Here is a 27,022-nt window from a genome sequence, read left to right on the forward strand (position 1 = left end):
AGTTGTTGTTGTCTTTGTTGTGTCAAACTATCAAATGTTAAATGTTTGTTGCTGTTGTTGCTTTAATGTGGCTTTAAAATATTACCATCATTGTCCTCGTGTGTGCTCTTCGTTTTTCAATGTCTTAACACCGAATAACCGAACGCAGTGTGTTGGTTGCCAATGTCTCTGATTTGTGTAGTGTGTGTTTCTAGTTAAAGCATCCTGTGAGTTTGTCCGTGTATGTTGTTTAAGTTCTGTGTCTCGCACAAGACATTTTGTGGTGTTTCAGGCAAAAAGTTCAGTGTTGTTTTAGCCGCGTACGAGTCGAGTTGTTCCAAAGGATAAACAATTAAATAATTGACCCATTAAGTAAAAACAAAATCAAAAATAAATTAATAAAAATTAAAATCACAAAAAGGGGAAACATAAATCGCTTAGCAAAAATTAACTTAAGAATTAGAACAAAAATGTGTAACCGTCGGTATTTAAGTTAAATTTTTTTAAAAAAGAAATATCAATTAAATTTTTCAATTAAAAAAAGTTGTTAAAATATTACAGCTCTTAAAAAGAATAAAAATATTTATATTTTCTTTTAGTTGTAAAAAATTAAATGTGAGTGTTTAATGACAAAAAAAAAAATATATATAAAATATAATTAAATTAAAATTACTAAATAATCAAATAACAAAAAACGTGATTTTTTTATAATCAACAAGTTTAAGATATAGTTTTATACTATATAAAAAAAATCATCTGCAAAATACATGTAATTAGTAAAAAAATATTATTTTTTTATAACCAGAGCAATCAAAAACGTGCTTTTAACAAAAGGAAATTTAGTGAACTTAATATAGAAAATGATTTATTAGCATTTTTCACTATAAATATATTTTTTATAAATTATCTTAATTTTGTATTTAATAAAAGGCCTAAACCCCTTATTAAAAAATTTAAATTTACTTTTTGTCAAAAAATACTGAATACACTTGCTACACAATATCAAAAAATGTATATTTATAGCATAGTTTTGGTTGCTCTATTTATAACAAATCCTATTATTAATTTGAAATTTGATTAAGTGAATTTATAAACGCACATACCGTGAGTGATAATTTCATGGAAAACACATTTACACATTAATAAAAAAGTACTATGAATGCGCATATTAAATATTAAAAGCGTCAATTTAATAAATTTGCAAAACAAACAAAAAATAATTTTTGGCTTCACGCAGAAATAACGTACATTTTTTATTAAAATATTTTTATTGGATTTTTTCTAAAGCTCTATGGACTTCGCTTAGGATGTAGTTTTTAAAACAATCAATAAATTATTCATTCATATTTGTATACAATCGAGAAATATTCTATTTAGACGTCGAATTTCGTAAAAGGGTAATAAATCTGTAATTTCTGAATGTTTGATTCGATTTTTTTTAATTATCACATGTCTAGAGAGGATAAATCGAGTATTCATTTTTAAATTTTGGATCTATAATCCCATTCGGGGTGAGTTCGAAAGTCCTAAAAATAGGTCAACTCAGGTAGGTTTACAATTAAGAATACATTCACAATCTTTTATTTGTGAACATATTTAACCGATTATAGCTAAATATTTATTCTAACAATTTAAAGTTTAGTTAATTATATTGAAAGGAATATGTATGTTACATTAAATCTGAAGGAATACAACTAGGCCTCCTCCGGACCTGTTGTGCGCTCTCTTATCAGTGCCTCAGGTGGGAATCTAACCCACAACCTCTGGTCTAACAGATTAGAAAATTTAAAAATTTTGACTCTTCTAAGTGGGCACACAGGGTCAAAACCCACGCCTCCAGATGAAATTCCGCTCCTTTTCCTCCAAAATATTCAGATTAATATTAAAATTCTTCGTGAAAAATTTAAAGAATTTAGTTCTATTAGTTTCCCAGATAAATGAATTTTTGTATTTAATTATTATGGGAGGTACCGCTGCCCTCTTTGGTAGTCCGCTAATTTATTACCCAAAATGTTTACATGGATATTAAAGTTATTCGTGCAAAATTCCAAGATAAACGAATTTTTGTATTTTATTTATATCGGAGATGCCACGCGCCCTAATGCCAGTCTGCCCACTTTTTGTTCTGAATAATCATATTGACACTAAAGTGGCTCCTACAAAATTTGAGGACTCAAACTGTTATATTATCTCAAATATACGAACTTAATATTTTCTCGCCCACTTGAAAAAAAATTCAAGATACTCTGTGAAAATTTCACAATTTCTATAAAGTTCAAACATACAAACATTTAAACAAACAAACACCCACGCATAAATTTTTATAAATATAGACTAGCTATACCCAGTGTGCTTTGCTACCCTAAAGTCAATATAAATAAAAAAACACTTTACAATTTTTGAATATTCTAGCTCCAATAGATTCCAAGATACCCGAATTTTGTACTTAATTTACATGGGAATTGAGAAGCCTCTTTAATCAAAGTTCCCCAAATGTTCAAATTGATATTAAAGTTCTTCGCACAAAATTTTAAAAATCTAGCTCCAATAGTTTCCTAGATAAACGATTTTTTTATATTAATTTGTATGGGAGGTACCACGCCTCTAAAATTAAGTCCGCCAATTTATTACTCATATGTGCACATGTGAATGTCAAAGCAGCTCCTGCTAAATATACCTTCGTATGGGAGGTATATTTTTATCCTAAATTTTCACATGGATGTTAAATGTCATTGTGCAAAATTGTAAGAATAAATAGTTTATCAGATCAACGAACTTTAAAATTTAATTCACATGGGAGCTGCCACGCCCCCTATTTCAAGTTCACCCATTTAGTATCAACATTCATGTTGGTACTAAAGTGCCTCCTTAAAATAAATTGTATAAGCTTTCTTCTGAGCAAACAGAAAAGGAAAAAACAAATTTTAGAAAAATTAATTTAAAAAAATAAAAAAAAAAATGGAAACAATGAAGAAATAGCTATCAGAATTCCTTTGGATAGTTTTCGCTAGGACCAATGGGGGAAAAGTTGCACTCATTTGAATAAAACCCTGTACGACCAAAATTACCAAATTTGACCCCCTCTAAGTTCGGTAGTTCTTGACCGATAGAGCTGAAAATTCTACTATCTAGTAGTACTAACCTTGGTGTAAATTTAATCAAAATCGGAAAACATCGATTGTAAAAGTTGGGTCACTTGACACGAAATAGCCCATATTTAATAAAATAGAAAAAATTTTCTATCCTTTGATATATACTTTGTCTACAGGCGTTTTGAAATAAGAAATTTTGCGCAATTACCCCACTGTGCATCATTTAAGAAACAAATAGTTAAATATAAAAATTTCCTAGCAAAGACTTCTAAAATATGTCTATTTTCTGTAGCCCCATTAGAGCGGATAAAAAAGTAAAATTTAAATTGTTTGATTGAACAATTTCATAAAATAAGTATTATTTTTAATGTTGTAAACAAATGCTTAGTGTTTGTTTACTACAAAACCTATTTTTTTAAGTAAAAGTTATTAATTTTTTTTAGTTGTTTCAATCTGTGTCGTTGAGAATAATTTTAGGAAATTTCAGGATATTATAAATCTTATAAAATATTTAATTTATATACATAAATAATTTTGCATTCTAAAGTAAATTTCCTAGCCATTTTATTTTAAAATGCTTAGTTATGGTTTATAAATTGTTTTTTTTTTTTTTTTTTTGCTTATTATTGATAATGTGCTTATTAGAGAAGAAAACAAATTGTTTCAAGGTGTCCCTACTAAATACCAACATATATTTTCCTTTCTTAAAAGGAAACATGACTAAAAAGTTGTCGAAATCTTCCTTATCCTATACAAGTGTAAAGGAATGTGTGCCTGTAGTGCGACAGTGGTAGTCGACATCTAGTGTAATAAATTAAATACTCAAAGACAAAAACTGTTACTCGAGCACAAGGACATAAATAATGTTTATTGCTTTGAGAAGTCAACCAGGCAACAAACCAGGCATCAGCCACACACTCACACCCACATACTCATCGAAAACCACTGACACACTCACAAAATCATTTCATAACAAATTTCAACTCAAAAAACATGCAACATTAAAGTAATCCTGCCACAATGTTGTTTCTCCCCTCCCTCTGCCATTCATTCAACATCATCATGTAACATTTAATTTAGTTTGTTTTTTTTTTATTTCATTTTAATGCTCTTTGAAAGAAACAAGTACAATGTGGTTGAATTGGGACTTTGGTGAGTGCATGTGGCATCGAATAGAGCATTAAACTGTTTCACGAGCATAAATTTTGTAAGATGATGTTGTTGATGATGATCATGATAATAACGTTTCGTGTTGCACATAAACTACTTGCAGTTGCAGTGGTAATAACGTTAGTGGTAGACACTTACATCGTCATTTTGTGGCATTATTTTTGTATTTTTTAAACTTGCAACATTATTTTGTGAATGACATGTAGTTTGTTTAATTGATTTGTGTTGTATTCATGTTGGTAGTAATATTTCTTTAAGACCTACAAATTGTAGTGGTTATGAAAAAGAAAAAAAGTCTAGAAAAATTTATTTTTTCCCTTTGAAATAGAAATTGTACAGAGTTGTTTTCAACTTGTCATAAAACTTTTTTGTTAAATTTTAACCTTGTATGTATTTAATTTTCTTACCATTATTATTTACTGTATTATTAAAACATCGTATAGTTGTTTTTTAAGCAAAACTTAGTCTTCTGTTTGTGACTTAGCTACCAGTACAAAAATATGTATTTCCTTGTTCTTAAAAACAATTCGTTTTCATTTTTTTGGGGGGTTTTATAGGAGATTAAAATTTAAGTTTCTGAACTAAAATTACACTTGTAAGACATTTCTTATACATATGTAGTGTACACAGTACATGCATATACACATACATACTTACATAGTGTAAGTAAAACATGCTTCTCATGTATGTTTTATATCAAAATTTTTGGAGATGTTTACAATTCCTCTCTAGTAGAACAATTGTACATCAATGGATAAGAAACTGAGTTATAATATTATAGTATAAGCTTGTTCACAAATTGAAATTTTATAATTAACTAGCTATACCCAGTGTGCTTCGCTACCCGGATCGCATAGATGCAATATCAAAAAGTCCCCTTTTAGAGATTTCATGTTTCTAGGATCAATATTACAAAAAATTTAGAAAATACCGTTTGAAGAACGAAAAAGTACCAAAAATTCCCCTTTTGAAGGTTCTCACTTAATCCGGCCTATACATGTTTAATTACATGCTTCTAGTTCCAATGTTATAGAAAATGTAAAAAGTACCTTTTGAAGAACGAAACAGTACCAAAAAGTCCCCTTTTATATATTCCCACTTACTCCGGGCTCTACGTGTTTAATTTCATGTTTCTAGGTTCAATATTATAAAAAATTCAAAAAGTACCTTTTGAAGAACGAAAACGTACCAAAAAGTCCCCTTTTATAGATTCTCATTTACTCCGAGCTCTACATGCTTAATTTCTTGATTCTAGGTTCAATTTAATAGAAAACTCCGGGCTACACATTCTCATTTACTCGGGATCTACATTTCATGTTTCTAGGTTCAATATTATAGAAAACTCAAAAAGTACCAGTTAAAAAACGAAAAAGAACGAAAAGGTAGCAAAAGTACCATTTATACGATCTCATTTACTCCGGGATCTGCATGCATAATTTCTTGTTTCTAGATTCATTACTATAGAAAATTAAAAAAATACAATTAAAAAAAAACGAAAAAGTACCAAAAATACCCCTTTTATGTGTTCTCGCCTAATCCGGGCTCTACATACTTAATTTCATGTTTCTAGGTTCAATATTATAAAAAACTCAAAAAGTACTAGTTAAAAAACTAAAAAGTACCAAAAATATTCCTTTGTGCTGAAGTTCGAAGTGATACCCCATTGGCATATTTAGTGTTACTAAATCTAATCAAAAATATATTTTGTATGTTCACTGGTTTAAAAGATACATGGAGGGCAAAAAAAAAGTACCAAAATACAGTTTTTACCCGTTTATTCCCTAAAATGGCCGAATTTGCAGATAGACAAGTATACGCTTATTTTTTAAATGAACGACAATAAGCTTTAAACTGTTTTTTATCTTTTCTAGTTAAGGAGATATGAGGTTACCGAATTTACCCGTTTTTACCCTTTTTCCCCCCTAAACATTCGAATTTTAAAAAACTTTGTGGATCTTTTTGGTGTGAGACCAATATCTAGTCCAAATTTCAGCTCTTCAGCTTCAACCGTTTAAGCTGTGCGATGATGAATCTCAGATAGTCTCAGATATAGATGTATTTTTGCACATATAAATATTTTAGTTACTTCTAAATTTACCCTCATTTCAAAATCAAAATCATATAATATATTTATATAAAACAAAATTAAAAAAAAAAAAAACATATAATTAATGTATTTTTTGCACATATCAATATTTTAGTTACTTTTAAATTTACCCTCATCATATTATATATTTATATAAAACAACAACAAAAAAACATTAAAATTACCAGTTTCTACTAGAAATGTGAATATTGGTAATCCTGCTAAAAGATAATAGAAGCACACTTTTTTTACATATGTACATACAAACATTTATTACATGCATGTGTTTGTATAAGTATACATATAGTTCAAATACGGCAGAAAAATAAGGAAGACTTTTGGATAAATACTACTGTGCTCCACTTTATTCCATGCAAAATAAAAAATTATAGTCATATACTTAGAGGACTACAGAGACCTCTCGTAAGAAGACACATGAATGCATTCATGAGATGAGTGAGTGTGAGTTTCTTATGCTATTAAGAAATTTTATCAACATCATCATTATTTACATATGTACGTACGAAGATACCCTGCAGTTCTGGAAACAAGTTATTTGATAATTTATACCCTATTTACATTGATAGTGGCAACAACAAGTTTATGTTATTGTTAAGATAAGAGAAAGACCTTAATACCTACATATGTAGTTTAAATTTGCTACTTTTAAGACCGACGGGTATATGTATTTAATATATGTATGTATAACTACATGACATTTATTATAAATATGTATGTGTGTTAAAGAAAAACTTTTCTTATTTTTTTTAATAAAATCTGTGTAAATGTGTGTTTTGCTATTATATCCTGAAAGTCGTTATAAGTTAGACAGACTCTTTTAATATACAAAAAAAAAAAAAAAAGACACATTATACTTCTAGATACATAATATTCTTGTTTTTGCAGCGGAATTTCATATTCTTAGCATTTTTTCATATATTGTTTTCTTGTTCTTAACTTTCGTTTTGACAAAACAAATGATTAATATTAATATAAAGATTATCTAAATAATACCAACTCTTTGGTAAACAAACAAATAACAATAAAAACTTTTCTTTTAAAAATCGTGAATGTGTGTTATTTATTTAAGGATCGTTAAGTATTTTATGCTAAACATAAAACTATTTTAAAAAACATGTGAGTTTTTAAATTTAGTTTAAAATACATGAGTGTCTTTAAATGTATTTTACTGTATAATAAATCACTAAAATCGTAAAAAAGTTGTAAATTATATGAATGGCTTCTATCCTTTGTGTTGTTAAATATTTTCCAACAAATTTCAGAACATGCCAATTTATCCTTTGAAGTTTTTTTCGGTTTATCACATAACAGAGTACATTGTCAACCGCATAAATATTTTTTCCTTTTTGTATAAATTATTTTTTAATTGGATTGTTTTCTTTTGAATATAACTAAATTAATTGAATTTTTTTAAAACATGTTTTCTCATAATATTTGTCAAAATAAAAGAATTCGATTCTTATCGGTTAAATAAAATACCAAGTTTTAAATATGTGTTTTTATTTTAAATTGGATCAAACATTTGTGAGAACAAATTTTTTAGACCTAATTATTGCTTATTATTAATATTCATAAAATTTTAAAATAAATAAATTTTTGCGAATATCACAGCTTAATAACACGTGGCTTTATGCTTATATATGTAAGTTTAAAAGTTTGAGGGAAATCTGAACCGTTTGAAATTTCCACAATATAATATTGTTTTATAAGAGTTTCCTATATAAAATTAGAAGAGTACACAACAGGCCATAGAGGGCTAGATGTAGTTCTTCGGATTTTATATATGTAACTAACAAACAAACAAACAAACAAACTAACTAACTAACTAACTAACTAACTAACTAACTAACTAACTAACTAACTAACTAACTAACTAACTAACTAACTAACTAACTAACTAACTAACTAACTAACTACTACTAACTAACTAACTAACTAACTAACTAACTAACTAACTAACTAACTAACTAACTAACTAACTACTAACTAACTAACTAACTAACTAACTAACTAACTAACTAACTAACTAACTAACTAACTACTAACTAACTAACTAACTAACTAACTAACTAACTAACTAACTAACTAACTAACTAACTAACTAACTAACTAACTAACTAACTAACTAACTAACTAACTAACTAACTAACTAACTAACTAACTAACTAACTAACTAACTAACTACTAACTAACTAACTAACTAACTAACTAACTAACTAACTAACTAACTAACTAACTAACTAACTAACTAACTAACTAACTAACTAACTAACTAACTAACTAACTAACTAACTAACTAACTAACTAACTAACTAACTACTAACTAACTAACTAACTACTAACTAACTAACTAACTAACTAACTAACTAACTAACTAACTAACTAACTAACTAACTAACTAACTAACTAACTAACTAACTAACTAACTACTAACTAACTAACTAACTAACTAACTAACTAACTAACTAACTAACTAACTAACTAACTAACTAACTAACTAACTAACTAACTAACTAACTAACTAACTAACTAACTAACTAACTAACTAACTAACTAACTAACTAACTAACTAACTAACTAACTAACTAACTAACTAACTAACTAACTAACTAACTAACTAACTAACTAACTAACTAACTAACTAACTAACTAACTAACTAACTAACTAACTAACTAACTAACTAACTAACTAACTAACTAACTAACTAACTAACTAACTAACTAACTAACTAACTAACTAACTAACTAACTAACTAACTAACTAACTAACTAACTAACTAACTAACTAACTAACTAACTAACTAACTAACTAACTAACTAACTAACTAACTACTAACTAACTAACTAACTAACTAGCTAACTAACTAACTAACTAACTAACTAACTAACTAACTAACTGACTAACTAACTAACTAACTAACTAACTAACTAACTGACTAACTAACTAACTAACTAACTAACTAGCTAACTAACTAACTAACTAACTAACTAACTAACTAACTAACTAACTAACTAACTACCTAACTAACTTACTAACTAATAACGAACTTATTTTTTGGAGATCGGGAAGAAGAAATAGAATAGTTTTAAAAGTTTAACATATCCGAGGTGTCCCTGGTGGTCCTATGATGACCAAATCTAAAACATAAAATCAACAACACTTCCTCTTTACGCATGTAAAGTTTTATTTCAATCGGGCAAGGAATTAGAAGTTACAGAATTATTTCCCACTTTTGTTATTTCTATACCACTTGATGTTATTTACTCTACTGAAAACCAGGCCCATACAGATAATACATACCTATTTTTTATGTAAACATCAATTTTATCAAAAATATAGGAACCCATCTTATATGGCCAATACCTTCTTAATAATTTTTGAAAATATTTAAAAATACCCCTTCTGTTAAAGCAAATGTTCCAATTAGTTTAGATGGGTGTTGAAACAACATTTGGCCCGAATACAAAATATATGTATGTATTTCCTACTATAATATAATTTTTTCATGCCAACAAGGAAACGTTTTAAAATTTCATACGATTTTTAAATTATACAAACCACAAATCTATATTGTTCTTGGCAAAGTAAAATGTTAAAAATGTCAAGAATTAAAATTAAAGTAAAAGAATATATGTATGTATATACATATTAACACTCATATAAACGCATGTGTTTATATACCTACACGCAATCATACGTATGTATGTATTTTTATGCAGGATAAGATTAAAGGGCATCGAAAAGAGATTCGCTTACCAAGTAATAATTTTCCATCATCAAATTATGTAAATTTTAAACAATAAACGATATTTAACCATTTTCAAAAGGTTTCGTTCTTGGTCAAAGGAAATAAATTTGTCAAATTTCAGCAAATTATCTTGAAAATATTGAGACGAACGGACATAGCTAAATCGATTTAGGAAATGATTCTGAGTCGTTTAAAACCAATATATCTATACGTTACATACATCAGCATAAACCCATAATATCATCCGTACTATAGCGGTGTAGGGTATAAAAATTTTGCTAACAAATTATTTAGTAGACAGGCTCACAGTGGGCACACTGTGCAATGTGGTTAGATATCTAGGCATGTGTGTATGATTTAGTTGACTTTACACAGTAACAAGGTACATATACATACTTACTCACTGTTATTGTAATACAACGAACAAAAAAAATATATAAAATTTAAAGAAAGTGCATAGAAAACAACCGGAAGAATAAATGTGTGCAGTTGTGCACGAATGTGTGTATGTGCGTTTAATAATTATCCTTGAACTTAAAGGCATTTTAAAAATTTCCCCATAATTTTTCAGCCAGTGAAAGTGTGCAACTTTCGATTTAGACTCTGGCCAAAAAACAAATTAAATAAAAAGGAGTACGTACGAAATTCTTCATCTTTTTTCTTTTGTTTCACTGCAATTTGGCAACTGTAAACAGGAGTTTTGTGTGCAACATTTCATATTGGTAAGTTTTATACATTTCCATTTCTTTGTATGTTTTCTTTTCTTGTTATAGTTGTTGTTGTTATCGTTTTCTAAAATGCAAATTTTCATATACGAATTAAGGTAAGACGTGTATTCAAATAGAATTGCCTCAAGGTTTTATTGCTAGAGTAAAGTTAGTGATTAAATTAAAGTGAAATGCATTTTTTTGGAAAATATACGCAAGAAAAAAAATTTTGTGAAAAAGTTATGAATTTAAATGAGTTAAGTCAACAATTGTTTTTAAGTTTATGAATAGAAATTAGTAGAGTTTGTTCGAATATTGGGTTATGATTAAGGCTAAAAATTTTAATTCGTTCAATATTCGTTATTAGGAAAATTAATTGTAAAACCTATTATGCGCCGTTGTGGGTCTATTTATGACTAATATTTTTATACCCTTCACCTTCGTGAGAAGGGTATATATAAGTTTGTCATTCCGTTTGTAATTTCTATAATATAATTAGATAGCGGAGTCGATTAAGCCATGTCCGTCTGTCTGTCTGTTGAAATCAGTTTTTAGAGGACCCCAGATATCGGCGAGATCCGAATCTTCAATAATTCTGTTAGACATGCTTTCGAGAAGATCGCTATTTAAAATCAGCAAAATCGGTCCATAAATGACGGAGATATAAGCAAAAATCCGAGACAACCTCTGAAAATTTCATTAAAAAAGACAATTTTTTCATGCTTTGATTAATAAGCAACAACAACAACACTGCTTATTCATTGAGTATTTCGTTTCACATGTTTGGATGGCTGTGTGTTTCATTGGCATGTGTATATTGTTTTTGTTTCTTGGTGTATTCAGTTTCGTATTTTTTGGATGTCTGTTGGTTTGATTGCGTTGTGTATTTTGTTTTTTTTCGAGTATTTCGTTTCGTATGTTTGGATGGCTGTGTGTTTCAGTGCCTTGTGTATATTGTTTTTGTTTCTTGGTGTATTCAGTTGTGTATGTTTGGAAGGCTGTGTGTTCCATTGCCTTGTGTATATTGTTTTTGTTTGTTGGTGTACAGTTTCGTATGTTTGATGTCTGTTGGTTTTACTGCCTTGTGTATTTTGTTTTTTGAGTGTTTATTTCGTTTAGCGTTGTTGTTGTTCATTTTATTTTGCTATTGCTATAATAATGATATAATCGGGAAAATTAAATAGGTACATAAATTTAAATTTTATAAAATTTATATTTTTTAAATACACTATGGTGAAGGGTATATAAGATTCGGCACAGCCGAATATATCACTCTTACTTGTTATATATAACACATACAGTGGCAAAATCATTATATATGCTAATCTTTTTAGATAATTTTATGCACTTTAATTTTTAATATTTAAGTGATGCTTTACTTAAATATAATTAAATTTTCTTGGCATTTGATTTCAAAACACATCTTCCAAAAGTGCCAAAAACAAAAACGTTTAGTAGTTGAAAATGTCATTTAAATAAGTTTTCAAAATATCTCTACATTTATAAATTTTAATTAATATTTCAAACTGTTTTCCTAAGTTAATTAAATTTTTATTATTTCATACACAATTACAAATACAACGGCGAACATTTAACAATTGAAAACACATCATATAGAACATTAATTAAGCTCTTCTTTTGGCTTTATTCTGATTCTAATTTAGCATTGTAAGCATCTTCAGTCTTAAAGTATCTGGAAAAATAAGTTAAGTGTCATAAAATTAGCTTTTCAAAATACAATAACAACAATACTAATGAAAAATTCATTAAAATTTATTTTTTAAAAAGCAGAAAAGTTGAAAAACAAATTCCCCAGCAAGTAATGAGCTGTAGACAGCAGAGAGACAGACATAGTAGAGCCATAATGTCTACTTTTTACTTTATTTGCTTGCCATTTCCTCCTGCTGCTATTTCCTGCCTCTCTTCTAAAGGAATAAGTTAAATATTACAATAATAATCAGAATAATCGGTTTGATATTAAAATGAACTAAAAAACAGGAAAGGAAAATATACGAAAGCGTAAATAAAACGGAATTCCAAGAATTTCAACAAACAATTTAAAAATGACAGTTTCACTGGGCCGCTTTCGTTTGGCTCGGCTTGGCTTATAAATCATATTAATTTAACCACTTTATAAATCATTTTAGCAAAAAAAAAAAAAATACATTGAAATAAAAATATAAATAAAATTTCTTTATATTTATGAGAATGTTGTTATGTCTAAATATACATATTTTTTTTTGTATTGGTATTTGTGTGTTTGTTTATATAGACACAGTATTAAATTATATAAATATACATATAAATCTGGATCTGTATTATAGAATAAAATAAAACGGGATAAAAAAATAAAATTGTTAACTAAACTTTTCTGCTTCACTTCACTCACTCACCATTGAATGCAGAGGCAGGCTTTAACAAACCGTAATACTAACAAACAGACCGACAGACAGACAAAGAATTTTGCTTCGTCTTTAAGATTATGGTATTAACAAAAAGAAGGAGTATTTCTGTGCGGGAAGATTGGGATAGAAAAAGGCATCTGAAAAAGTTTTCTTATTAAATAAAGCGGTTTCCACTTCAAAAAACAATTCAAATCTTTGTTTTTTTATTATTTCGAAAAAGTTTCAGTTCAGTGCTTTATACGATTTCAGTTTGTTTTTTTTTTATATTTTTAATAAAACAAAAGCAACCAAACCCGTTATAATAATGTGTTAGGTAAAGTTTTATTTAAAAATTCTTTAAACTTATTTTGTTGTTGTTGTTTTTATTTGAGTTTCAGTTTAACAGCCTTGTTTTCCTTTTCATTGCATTTAATTCAGTCTTTATTCATTCATTCACTCACTCACTTATTCAATCAATCAGTGCTTTTGATTAAGTTTCGATTTTCATTAAGGAATTCCTGCCATAAAATAAAACTAAATATACAAGTGGATCATCAACCCTACAGCCTCATGTATGTTTTTTGGTGTAGATGTTTCTGGTCTAAATAAAACAAACAAAATTTCTTGTTTTGTAAAAGTGAACTTGCAACATTTCCGTATTATTTATTTTTTGGTTTGAACTCTGCCTCCCTTTTGTGAGTTTGTAGGAAATTAAATTCTAAGGGATTGTTTATGGAAGTAGTACATGTTTAATTTATGTTGTTGGAAAAAAAAAGAAATCTATTTGTTAAAGGGTCTGCCATAAGTCTGTGATGTGTTTTTGTGTTTCTGAAGGTGAATTTTTTACAAAACATTAATTTATTACCATTTTATTTAAGTTAAGTCAATATCAAAGACGGTTCACATTTGACTCTAGCCTCCATATAAGCCAATTATATATAATATATATAATATAATAATATAATATATATAATATATAATAATATATGACTATAGTCATATTCTGACTATTATTGGCTTAAAAATACAAAATCTCTTATGAAAATTAATTTTATTTAAGTTATTTTAAACGTTGTGGTTAATTCTTTTTTTCAGGAAAACTACTGCTACAAAGTTAATAATATTCTAATTTGAGAAAGACAATTAAATTTCTGTTTCAGTTGATCTTCAGCTGTTCTCACTGTTCATGAATTATCTTGCCATTTGTTATAGGCTGACAGTTAGTTAGTTAGTTAGTTAGTTAGTTAGTTAGTTAGTTAGTTAGTTAGTTAGTTAGTTAGTTAGTTAGTTAGTTAGTTAGTTAGTTAGTTAGTTAGTTAGTTAGTTAGTTAGTTAGTTAGTTAGTTAGTTAGTTAGTTAGTTAGTTAGTTGAGGGAATGTATGTATATAAGTACGTACATCAATACAGAAGAAATAATCCTAGGCCTCTATCGGGCCTGTTGTGCACTGAGGGAATCGAACTCACGTCCTCTGTTCTACTAGTTAGAACACTAACTACTAGCTTATTGAAGGCCATACATACTGCATTTTATTTCGTTTATAAAATTTTATACAAAATCTTATTTTAATAAATTCAGTTATTCATATTTATTTATGCAACAACATTGATATTTTCGCAGCTGCTACAAAACAACCACCACCACATCAAGTACCAAATATCTATCTTAAAAAAACTAGCTTACAAATGCTGCAGTTTTAAGTCTTGACTAAGATTTATTAAAAAAAAAAAAATTATTAATAAAAGAAGTAAACAAAATATCTTAAATTCCCTACAAATATCTAAAAGCAAGCAGCAGCAGTTGCTGTTGCATATAATACCAGTTTTAGTAACAACTTCCACAGTATTAAACTACAACAGTATTAAAATTGAAAAGAAATGATCTAGTGAGACAAACATCAAAAGGCTTTTAGTTACAAAAAATATTTCTATAAACAAAATAAAAAAATACTCGAATGCGGTCTAAACCAACAAATTGCAATGTTTCCCTTTTGCAGTCTAAAAAAATGCAAAACTTAAACTCAACTAATGTACACAGCAATAGCAACAAAATGTTTCAAGCCCACAACATTCATATTTACATCCACCCACTTCATTCCAATACACAGCAGACTTAGCATATTGTGTCATATGGTAGTAATTCTATGTAGTTGTGCATCTTTTTTCTATTAATAGATTCTATTTGCTTGAGAGTTCTCTGTAAAAGAAGATTAATGAATTCGAGGAATATTCTCGCGAAAGTGTTTTTTAATTTGATATTTGTTACAAATGTTAGAAATATTTTCAATTTATTTAAAAAAATGTATTAAGGATAGGTTCAAAAGGGTATAGTTCAAAAGTGACTCAACTCAAAATTTTATCGTCCTGTGTTCAGAAACACAATTTCCTGGACGAAAATCCTTAGAATTTTCCATGTTATTTGGATCTAATTTCTCTTCATATGCTCTACATACATGAAAACAATATGGTCCATCGCATGCATTAAATAAGAGAATGTTGATGATCATGTGATTAGTTTGTTGTAATACATGTAGGGATTACGTGGTCCTCATCGTAAAGTCAAATGGATCATGCTTTTTTCATGTACATATGTATTTGTATTAGTTTTGGACCAGTCGTAGTTCTTTGTGGAGTGCTCTTTACACTGAGTATTATCAAGTTTTGTTTAACACACGTGTGTTTAACAAGAGTGAGCCGATACCCGTTTTAAAATGAACCAATGCAGACTTTAAGTTCTCAACACTTTATCTCTTTTTTATAGCAATCATGAGTTTTTATTCTTACTTGAAAACTTAACTTTTTGACATTTTGGTATTTTTTTATTTTTTGTTTCAGTTTTTGTATTATTATTTGTTGTAGGTGTTTTATTGGTTGTTAGAAAGTAAGAAAAAGGCATGAAAAGTTTAAACTTGTTTTTATCCTTCTCAGAATAAAGTTATTGAGCTGTAAACAAGGTGTTCACTGGCTTTTTTTTCTTATTTAAAATAAACAACTTTAACACACTCAAATAAGTTAGTCAATGGATTACTAAATCGTTTACAAAGTTGGAATAGTACATAGTCGAAATAAATCTGGTTAAACAGTTTTTAAAATGATTTATTAAAATATTAGATCTTATTTCTTAAACTTTTCATTAAGTTCCTTTCAAACTTTCGACCCAATAAATTAGTAATCCCATTTTATACCCACCTACAAAAAAGATAATGGGTATATTGGTTTTGTCATTCCGTTTGTTACACATCGAAATATTCGCCTAAGACCCATAAAAGTTTATATATTCTGTCTTTATTTGATTCTGAGACGATCTGGCCATGTCCGTCCGCCTGTCTGTTGAAATCACGATAGGAACCACACTGGAGGAGCTATTCTCTATTGATAAGGTTTGTGTGGTATTGAAAATACACAAAATCGGTCCACGTTTTCGCATAGCCCCCATACAAGTGGCCCCCCAGAAAACAATTTTAACAGTCATAACTGGTTTAAAAACACCAGTATAACGATGAAATTCTACATAAATAAGTCTTATGTGAACGTAAATCTTTTAACCAAATTGTATGAGGATCGGTTCATAATTGATCCTATGCCACATATAAGGACCCCTCCATAAAATGTCTTTAATGTCCATTACTGGCTCAGAAATGCGAGTACACAGATGAAATTCGATATAAAAAAGTTTAGTATGATTTAAAATCTCTCTACTAACTTTTGTAAGGATCGGTCCATTATTAAGGTCCCTTCAGAAATTTACTTTAACAATTATTACTGGCTCAGAAATGAGACTACAGCGATAAAATTCGGCATAAACAAGTTTTGTATGTTTATGCCTCACTAACTTCTGTGAGGATCGGTCCATAAATGACCATACTTCCCATATTAGGTCCCCTTCAGAAAATTACTTCAACACTTATTACTGGCTCAGAAATAAGAATACAGCGATTAAATTCGACATAAATAAGTTTTTATATGGGCCAAAATCTCTCGTATCAACTTTTTTGAGGATCGGTCTATATTTGACCCTATCTTCCGTATAAATTCCCCTTCAGAAAATGATTTTACCGCTTATTACTAGCTTAAAAATACGAATACAACGATGAAATTCAACATAAACAAGTTTTGTCCCCGTCAGATCTTTCTACCAAAATTTCTGAGGATCGGTCAATAATTGACCCCACCCTATTCAGAAAGTGAATTAACTTCTTTCGTTAACAACAAATGCATCGATTCATAAATTCAAAGTTTATTTATAAGGAAGCAATTCTTTTCGGCAATGATTTGATGGTGAGTATATAAGATTCGGCATGGTCGAATATAACACACTTGTTAATGCTTGAAGTAAAATTAAGAATACTAGTCAAAGGAATACTCTGTAGACTAAACTAGTTAGTAGCCCAAAGACTAGTGCGAAGATTGGTTTATATGTAGTAATTTATAGACTAGTTCATAGAATAAACAGATCATTAGTCAATGGACTAGTCCATAGACTTGTCAAACGACAAGGTACTAGACACTGTATAAGATAATCGATGGAGTAGTCAATAGACTAATACATAGTTTAGTCCATAGATAGCCTATAGCTCATAGACTATTTTAAAGTTAGTACTAAATTACTCCATAGATTCCTCTAGAACATAGACTACTTCATATACAAGGCTATATATTCGTCCATAGCCTTGTTTACTCTATAGATAAGTAAGTAGATTAGTCAATAGATAAAAAGACGACTAATTTAGTTATTTTATCCATAAAAAGTACTATATCACTCTCAGTGGTTTAAAATAATTTAATATTATTACCTAAATAGAGTGCATTTAAAAATTTGCTATTTTTAACTTGCCACTCTCTACCGAAATGATTTTATTCTTAATGTTAAAATAACTATAAAATAATGTTGCATTTTACTTAAATGTTTTCTAGGAAAAATATTAAAAATAAGTATTTGTCGAAATATAAAACTTTTCGAAAAAGCGTTGACTTTATTGAAGAGGAGTAAGTGCGTTTGTTTAAAGTTTAAATCTTTCACTCAGTTTCCTCAAAAATGTGGGTGTTGCAATTGTATATAAGTATATACATTTATTATGTAAAATATTCATGTTGTTTTTTTTATGACAACTTTTCTAAAATGTTGTATTTTCAGTACAGTAAGTAGACATACAATTTAAATCTTTTCTCTATTGATTTTTCTGACAAATTAGTTTTTTGTAGCTGTTTCTTATTTCTTTTCTCTAAGTTTTTCTTGTTCTTTTTTTTGGTAGAGGATTTTATATTTATTTAGATTTTTTTATTTATTTCTTTTTGTTGTAGAGGAAAGTTTTATTTATTTAGATTTTTGTTTTGTTTCTTATATGTTGACAACACGGATGTTATAAGGGATTTTAAAGGACTAAAAAACAACAAACAATCCCTATTTGACAGATGTGTTTAACGGCTTGTCTTGTTATTTGTGAGATCAATATTAGAGTAGAATTGGTAAAAACAATTGATGATTTATAAGACACAAAATGTAAGTTAAGGGAAATAAATATACAAGTTCAATACCTACAATTTAGGGTAATGTATTTCCTTCTAAACATAAATTGTAATTTTATGTTCAAAAAAATCAAAAAAAAAAATGCTTTAAAAATACAAAAATCTGACCAATTATTTGCTTATAATTGCGGTTAAGTAAAAAACTACTATTATTGTGTAAAACTTGGTCTTCTTTATGTTTTGGCCGAATATCACATTCAGTTTTGTTTTGGCTTTAAAAATCCCAATTTTAATTCTGAATTGCAAATACTTTATTAAATTCATTAGATACAATTTTTCTGCTTAAATTTCTTTACTTTTACAAATTTAATGCCTATTTCCGTTATATTTTTAGTAAAATTCTTTTAGTTTTCCATTAAACTTAAACCTTTTCTGTGCTGTTGTAAAAATCTCTTTTTATTTTTCTTTTCTCTATTTATAACGGAAGTATAGAATCTTTATATGTTGGCTATAAAAAGATTGTTTAGAAATCTAATTAATGAAAACATTTTTTTCCAATGTTTATTTACTTCATTTTTTTCCATTTTATTTCATTTTCTTTTGGAAGGAAAATGCTCTTACAGGTATTTCCTTTTTGTATTCTTTTGTAGTTGAAAATGTTTTTTTTTTCCCTTTTGTTTTGTATCCTACAAATACTACATAAACACATACACTCACACATACTATATATAGCAATATTACAACCTTTAATACTACATTCACATTCAGACGCATAGAAAACGAAATACAATGATCTGAACTGGAATTCAATTGCAGAACACAACTATTTGCTAGAATTTATGGTAGAAATATAAAGGGAATATTTTTTTCTGTTTTACCGTATAGTTGAATACATGTTTCATTGAAAAATTCATGATTTCATTCATAACGAACAGACATTATATTTTTTTCTTAAATGTTTTAGAAATAATGTTTAACAAAATGTTACACATTATCAAATTGGTTTAATTATTAGCTTTTTATTTTTCCAATCTAATTATATTCTCTTTCACCATTACATATGTATTAGGGTTGTCATTCGAATGGAAATTATTCGATTAAAAAAATTTGTTTTGCTTCGAACGAATAAAAAAGAAGTCTGGTTGACTTCTTTGGACAAAAAGTGTAATATTAAACTACAACGGGGAGTTCAGCGTACATATATGCTGCTTGAGAACAAGTGGTGGCATAAGCTTAACGTCAAGCAAGGCTCTAGAAACGTTGCTAGATATTCCACCCATTGAAACATATTTAAGATATGAGGCGGTACTTACAACCGAACGACTCATTACTTTAGGAAATAGTCATCAATGTATACTGGACACATTGGAAGGCTATAAACAATCATAAGACGTGCCTGATCGCATACCAGACACAGAATATGTCGGAAACTTAGAAACACTGAGCCTGATCGCATACCAGACACAGAATATGTCGAAAACTTTGAAACACTGAGCCCAGATAGTATGTCTTGGTCAAGCGGAACATTTCTCACGAACACTGATTTGTAAATTCTTAGGAATTACTGCCAGGAAATTGAGTTTTAGAGCATTGAAAGATGAAAAGCTTGTGCGCTGCCGAATAGTGTCCTGTTGTGTAGTCAGATTTGATGTAATATACATACTATCAACCCAACAGTAACCTATTATCGATTTTTTTGCATATGTAACCCTATTGCCCCATAAAAAGCATCTTTAAGAAAATCGGTTTTTGAACAATTTTGTTTTAAGAAAAACATCAATAACTCAGTCAATAAAAACCAAATTGCGTTTTACCCAGAATAAACATATTTTTTTAATAAATGAATAAATAGTACGATTTTCTTATATAAAACAGTTTGTATAAACGTCTGCGAAACAGTTAAACATCGTATATATCGTAATAAAGTCCTCGGCTTCCACTTTTAAATCCGTTGGGAAATTTAAAATGGGTTGAATTATTAAATTATTCAAATGTTACTCGTTCGAATAATTTTTAAAATTTAATCGACTACTCGAATGAAAATAAATAGTACATTTTAAACGAATAATTGACATCCCTAATATGTTTGTACATTAGAATGTAGAAAATAACATGGTACTAATGTTGCCACCAAAAAATTAAATTTAGTTCATTTTGATATACCGATTCTCAACATTTTTGTCCTGGGGTCAATATTTGGTGAGCTGGATCAAAGAATAATACAAAGAAAGTTTTGAAGGAAATTATCTGAAATTTTGATATAATGCGAAACGTCTCTCAATGGCCTATCATACGTTTCTTTTAATATTGTAAACCTTATAATTTTGTAGAAAATTTTACATAGATTTATACAATTTGCGTATAATTTCTGTTAAATGTCTAAAAAAGGACTTTTGTTCCAGCTCAATATCATAGTATGAACTAAGTATTTATTTTCGCCGGAAATATCAGCAACTTTCATTTTGCGGCCACTCTATTGTACATTTTAGCAAAAATTACAAAACCTTCACATAAAATCGATAATCTAACATAAATCATACGCCTCGTACGGTTTGTAATTAGTACACGAGTATATTTTCCCATTTAATATTGAATTGGCTTTAACAGCAATAATAAATCAGTTCGTATTTGGCCACATAATTACAGTCGTAATAAAAAATCTACAACAATCTTGTTTAGTTTGAAAAACGTTCACTGAGCTCTGGCGTATATTTTTTGTATTTTGGTAATCTTGTTGTCTTACTCGTACACGATTTTCATTATTTGTTCCGTTTTGAAAATTTGTATAAAACATGTTCGGTTTGCGACATGTTCGTGACCACATGAAATGGACACTACTGATTAGAGAGAGGATATAACATTTTAGTGACAGATATCAAATGTGAGTGACCACAGTAAAAGACCATTAAATTATAAATGTAATCAGTATTTAATGATTACGTCATCCCCTTCTATATTACCTGATTTTTAATGTAAAATTCATAATAATTTTCCAAAAGTGCTGCAAAAATAATCTCTTATTGTATTTAATTTAAAAAAATGATTATGTGTGCGTGTGATTTTTTATGCAAACTCGTTTGTCATACTCATTTGTATCCTTAAATTTTGAAATGGAATATTTTAGGCAAATTTTTATCTGCCATTTAGTCTCATTTTCTGGGTATCCTTTTTATAATGTTATGGGTGCTTACGTATATTGTATGCTTTATAATTTTATATGTGAAATGTCATTTTAATTCTTTTGGGTTGTAAACAAATGGCTTTAAACATTTTACAATTTTTACTGTAAAATTTTATGAAAAGCATTATAAAGTATTTTTCTGGGTTGACATCAAACCTAAATCTAAAAACAAGTAAGCAGCAACCACATGAATACATTGTTGTTAAAGGATTTCCTTTTTTGGTTTAAAATAACTATAATAATCATTTTTACACACATGTAAGATATTTTACATATGCATGTGTATAGAAGTAAGTATGAGTATGTGTATTTTGTATATAAAATATTTTGTCATTATTGTTTTTATGATGTTCATTTGACTTTTTGGGAAAATATTTTTCCATGTTTGTTTTTGTGCTACAGAGTGTTTCGGGATGTGAAACAGAGTATAAGGATGACCCCTAAATTCCCAGAAAAATTCTCGTCATAAAATATTTACTAAAGGTGCTTTTATTTATATTTTTATCATACGAAAATGTTTTTATTATAATTGAAAAAATCGTACAATAGCATTGTTTAAAATGCACTTTCTCTCATTACCAACCCGGAAATTATGTAAATGTAAACCATTCCTAAGAAGCCCAGAAAATCATAGATATATGGTCAGTCAATCACCCACGACGATAATTTTGCATTTGTTCTTTATTTGAATACTATACTCTGCCTGTATTTTGTTTCCAAACTCTAAAATGTTGGCTTAAGAACCATTTAAAGAACATGAAATTAAATTTCAGCATTTCTTAGGGCAACAAACATAAACTAAAATTTCCATTTTATTTATTTAACAAAAACTAGATCATGTCAAAATTTTGTATACCCTTCAAGTGTTCGAAACACACAGATATATACTATGTATGTATAGGAGTATATTTGAGTATATATGTATGTGATAGTGCAAATGTGTCATATGACATGATGTGACATTATGAATGTGTTGTGGCAATATATTTGGCATTTTTTTTTTGTTAGCTTGGCAGGCAAGCAGGCATTCAGACTGGTAAATAGACAAACAGTAGTTTTGTTTTTGAAAATGCGGTCTCATAAGTGTCACCATCATTAACTGCAGTGGTCATTTATCTTGTGTGTTCGTTCGTTCATTTAGCTTTAAATTCATACAAACTTTAAACACTACACACGTACACATTCTTCTGCTAGTATTATACATTTACATATTTTGTGGGAATTGTATTTAGTGACACGTTTGTTTTAAGTTAACATTTGTTTCAATACATATAAAGAACCCTAAGGTAGATGTATAACATTTAGTGTTTGTAATTTTATTACAATTGTTCATTGTCAGTTATTTCGTTGCAATTTCAAACAATTTCTAATTTGCATTTGAACATGTTGCAAATATTGAAAATTTATATACAACACACAATTCACATGTATATTAAGTAGTATGTGTATTTTTGGAGAAGCATTTTAAATTTTTTAATTAGCTTTTTGATTTGGGATTTTCAATTTGCTGTTTTTTCGTTTATCCCTCAATTCAATGTTTCTTTTATTGCTCACAACAATTTAGTTGTTATTCATGCCAACAAATTAGATGCCTACAACATTTTTGTTTGGCTAAATTACACACTTACAAAATACGCAGATTTTTAAATTTACCAACAAACCACTATGGAATTATATGAACCCAAAACATTTGACTGGTATGCCTATACTATGGTATCTACTTTGCCATACAAAGCCCACCCTATTCCCTCTCACAACTTTTGTTGTTGTATTATTATAATGTAGCATGTTTTGTAATGGTCATAAAAAATATAGTCTTTAATTAAAACCAGCACAACAATATTAAATATCTGTGTTAATCACAACAACTCTATTGAGACCAACAACGATAACAATAATAAGTTTTAAACAAAATTGTTAATGGTTGTTATTGTTGTTGTTGTTGTAATTTATATTTGCTATTTTTAGAGCTAAATGTTTAGTAACAAGAAATGTTCATTTAAAATCAATTAGTAATTAACTAATTGCCAAATTGTCTTTAAATGCCAAAGTGTATGGCGCACGTGAATATCTCAAACCATCAGCGAAATATTGTTGTTGTTGGTTAAGTACCATACTTTTTGGAATTTTAAATTTACTGGCGACTTTTAGTTAAGTAAATTAACTTTAATTTAAGTAAATATTTCTTAAACTTTAAGATTTCTTTCTAGCATATCTATTAACTAGTGAACGGACCAGTCTATTGACCATTTACTATGCTATTGACTAGTTTATAGGCTGGTCTATCGACTTTTCTATCATGGACGAGACTAGTCTTTTAACAAGTCTATAACAAGTGGACATAGTAATTTTTTCCCTATGACTAGTATATGGACTAGGCTATTGATTATTTCAAAGACTTTTTTATTGACTAGTCTTTTATGAGCTATTCTTTATATTCTTCTTTCCTGTAAAAGACATCCCATTTTCAACGGCCAGTTCAGCATTTTAGGTTTCCAAGAATTTCCAATATACGCTCATTAGCCAATTTACTGTCCCATCCTTCAATGTAGACAGGGGACTTTAAGAGCACCGGAAGATCCCTCTTCTTTACCAGTCCCAGCTTAGCGTCGTACCCACCAAGTTCTTCAGGGTGCCAGCACATTGGTGAGATGCCAATCAACATAACGCTCATGCTGAACTCGCTGTCCACGCTCTCTATTGGTTGTTTATCTTTTGAAGCGATTACGTGGTCCACTATCCTATTGTTGACCAGATCTTCTACCTTATTCTGCTGGTCTATTGGAATCTTGCCTTTTGGATTACGGGATTCGTATACTGCATAGCAGAGATCGTCCCGGTGTCTTCTCTTGGCAACTTAAGCGTAAGATGGCGGCTATTACCCTTTTCCACTGTCTAGCTTCTCTTTCCTCGTTTTTTTTTTTTTGAGATACCCTTACCTTTGAGGTTGATTTCGCCGACATGTTTGTATTCGGAATGTCTGGCTTAGCGTTGTCTGCCTTACTCGCAGGATTCTGACTTGAGGTTCATTTGAGAATGGTATGGCTTGGCTTCGACTGTATATTAGAAGACGGGGAGCTCTTTTTCTTTTTAGGTTTATTCTCAGTCGTCAACTACTCGGGAGACCTGATCCTCTTTCCTCAGATATTGAGAGAGAATCCGATTTTTCATTTGGAGTGTCATCAGATTGACTCACTATGATTTCCTGAGGCATCTTCTTTAACTTCCTCCTCTGTGCTCCAGAAAGCCGTTTTTTAGTAATAGGTAGTTTAGCTATGCTATCACCTCTTTCACCATTTGGTCTATTTCATCCTTTTTGGTATTCGCTATGATGGTTTTGTTATTATTATCATCTGAGTCGGAACCCTTACCTATATTTAAAGGCTGAGGTAGCTTAGAACTCTGTCCGAGTACATCCTAATCTTTTACCCCTATGTGTTTGCCAACGGCATGCTGTACAGTTAACGCATTGTTCGCCACAGGGGCCAAGGTACCCACCTCCGTAGTAGTCTTTTGCAGGATGACGACGACACATGACACGCGAGCAGATCAACATTTGACGCCGGTACTGTGTTATTTAGGCCCTGCACCGGAACTTTTATATTATTATTTTTATTTTCCATATTTATCTTTTTTCCAGTTTTTGGTCCGCGAGGAATACAAGATTCCCAGGTGGTGGACAGTATGCCCTCCCTCAGCTTAAGTGAAACTATAGCTGGGAGGGACAAACGCGCTCGGTAGCAAAAACTGGAAAGACTCCCCCGAGATTATAGCAGTAAATACTATAATCTATCAATCTAAATTTGTTGATATATACAAATCTCAATGTTGAGAACATTTTTTAATTATTTCTCAAAATCATTTAAGGAATTAAAAAAGAAATTTACAGAAAACAAAATATTAAGCAATTTACAAGTGTAAATATGTTTATAAATGTAAATATATAAATTGATATTTCAATTTTAATAAAATCCTCTTATGAATCTTAACAAATCATTAAATAAACTAAAATCTTTGAAACATACATACATATGTATATATATTTACTTTTGATATTAAATATGCAAACATATACAGTTTCGTTTATATTAGTGTCAAGTATCTTAACTGTAAAGTAAAATTGTATCTACTTACGTATACATGTACATAAAATGTTACTGTTAGATGTTATTTGCTTTTAATATTGATTTTTTATTAACAAGAATAAGAATATTAATTACAATTAAATGTTTCTGAACACGCATACACCGCCATGACAGACAGCCATGACTGCTCTTAGTCTACTGCTTGAGTTTATTTAGTTTATGTTTGTGTTTTATTTGCTTTTGTTGTTGTTCTTATTGTCGTTGTGCAAATAAACAAATTCTAAAAATAAACAGCAGCAATTTGTAATAAATAAACTTGAATAGTTTAGTTTCCTATTTGTAAGTAGTAGTGTGAACCGTGACCAGGATGTTAAAGTTTCCTTTATAAGTAGCGTTAATTTAGCTTTAATTATATGTACTCAGTTAACAAAATTGTGTATTACCGTCGAAATTGTATATTTGTACTTGTATAAAAGAAATAAGAATTACTCGCGAAGACTAAAAATAAGGTTAAACTCATTAGTTACCATTCATTAGGCATTAAATTAAATACGAAATTAAATGAATTTTATTTTGGATTTTGTTTTTCTTTTAATAGAATTTGTTTGATATTTTCGTAGCAACTAGCAAAGTAATTATTTTGATTATTTGCTTAAGTATTTTTCTATTTCTCAATATTTTCTTTAATTTATATAGTAAAAACTTTTAAATTTAGTAAAAATTGAACTGAAGGTTGCTGGCCTACTGGTCGTATGAGCAATCTTTTGAGCTATATTTAATAGCACATCACACATACGTCACTAACGGTTTTTGGAATATATTTGTCACATCACTCATACGTCACCGAAAAACTTTAGAGTCAAATATTTGGCATTTTACATTGTTTGCTTACCAGACTAGGATTCAAGGAGGGGGTGGGGGTTTTTTGTTAATTTCAAACTAAAATTATAAATTTTGATAAAAGTTGAAAAAAAAATGTTCTATTTATAAAAACTGAAGTTTTTATAGCGGAAATATTAACAGTTTCTTTTTTTTTTAAATTTCCCAATAACAGGATATGGGGATCGCAATTTCGAGATTGTCCTTCACAAATTTTTACTAAAA

General features: G+C 28.9%; 1 protein-coding gene across 6 annotated transcripts in view; it reads left to right on the forward strand.

Annotated features, from left to right (window-relative positions):
- The first annotated feature begins 621 nt into the window (after positions 1-621).
- LOC119601194 (dopamine receptor 2) overlaps positions 622-27,022 on the forward strand; it is a 67,734-nt gene continuing 41,333 nt past the window's right edge. For all 6 annotated transcript variants that reach the window (XR_005231191.1, XR_005231190.1, XR_005231193.1 and 3 more), the window contains exons 1-2: positions 622-748; positions 10,669-10,819. The gene's annotated coding sequence lies outside the window, so the exon portion shown is untranslated. The remainder of the gene's footprint in view (positions 749-10,668; positions 10,820-27,022) is intronic.

This window comes from Lucilia sericata, unplaced genomic scaffold, assembly GCF_015586225.1.
Source record: "Lucilia sericata isolate MDLA Ls3-8-SP2 unplaced genomic scaffold, ASM1558622v1 Contig000147F_arrow, whole genome shotgun sequence".
NCBI classification, from domain to species: domain Eukaryota; kingdom Metazoa; phylum Arthropoda; class Insecta; order Diptera; family Calliphoridae; genus Lucilia; species Lucilia sericata.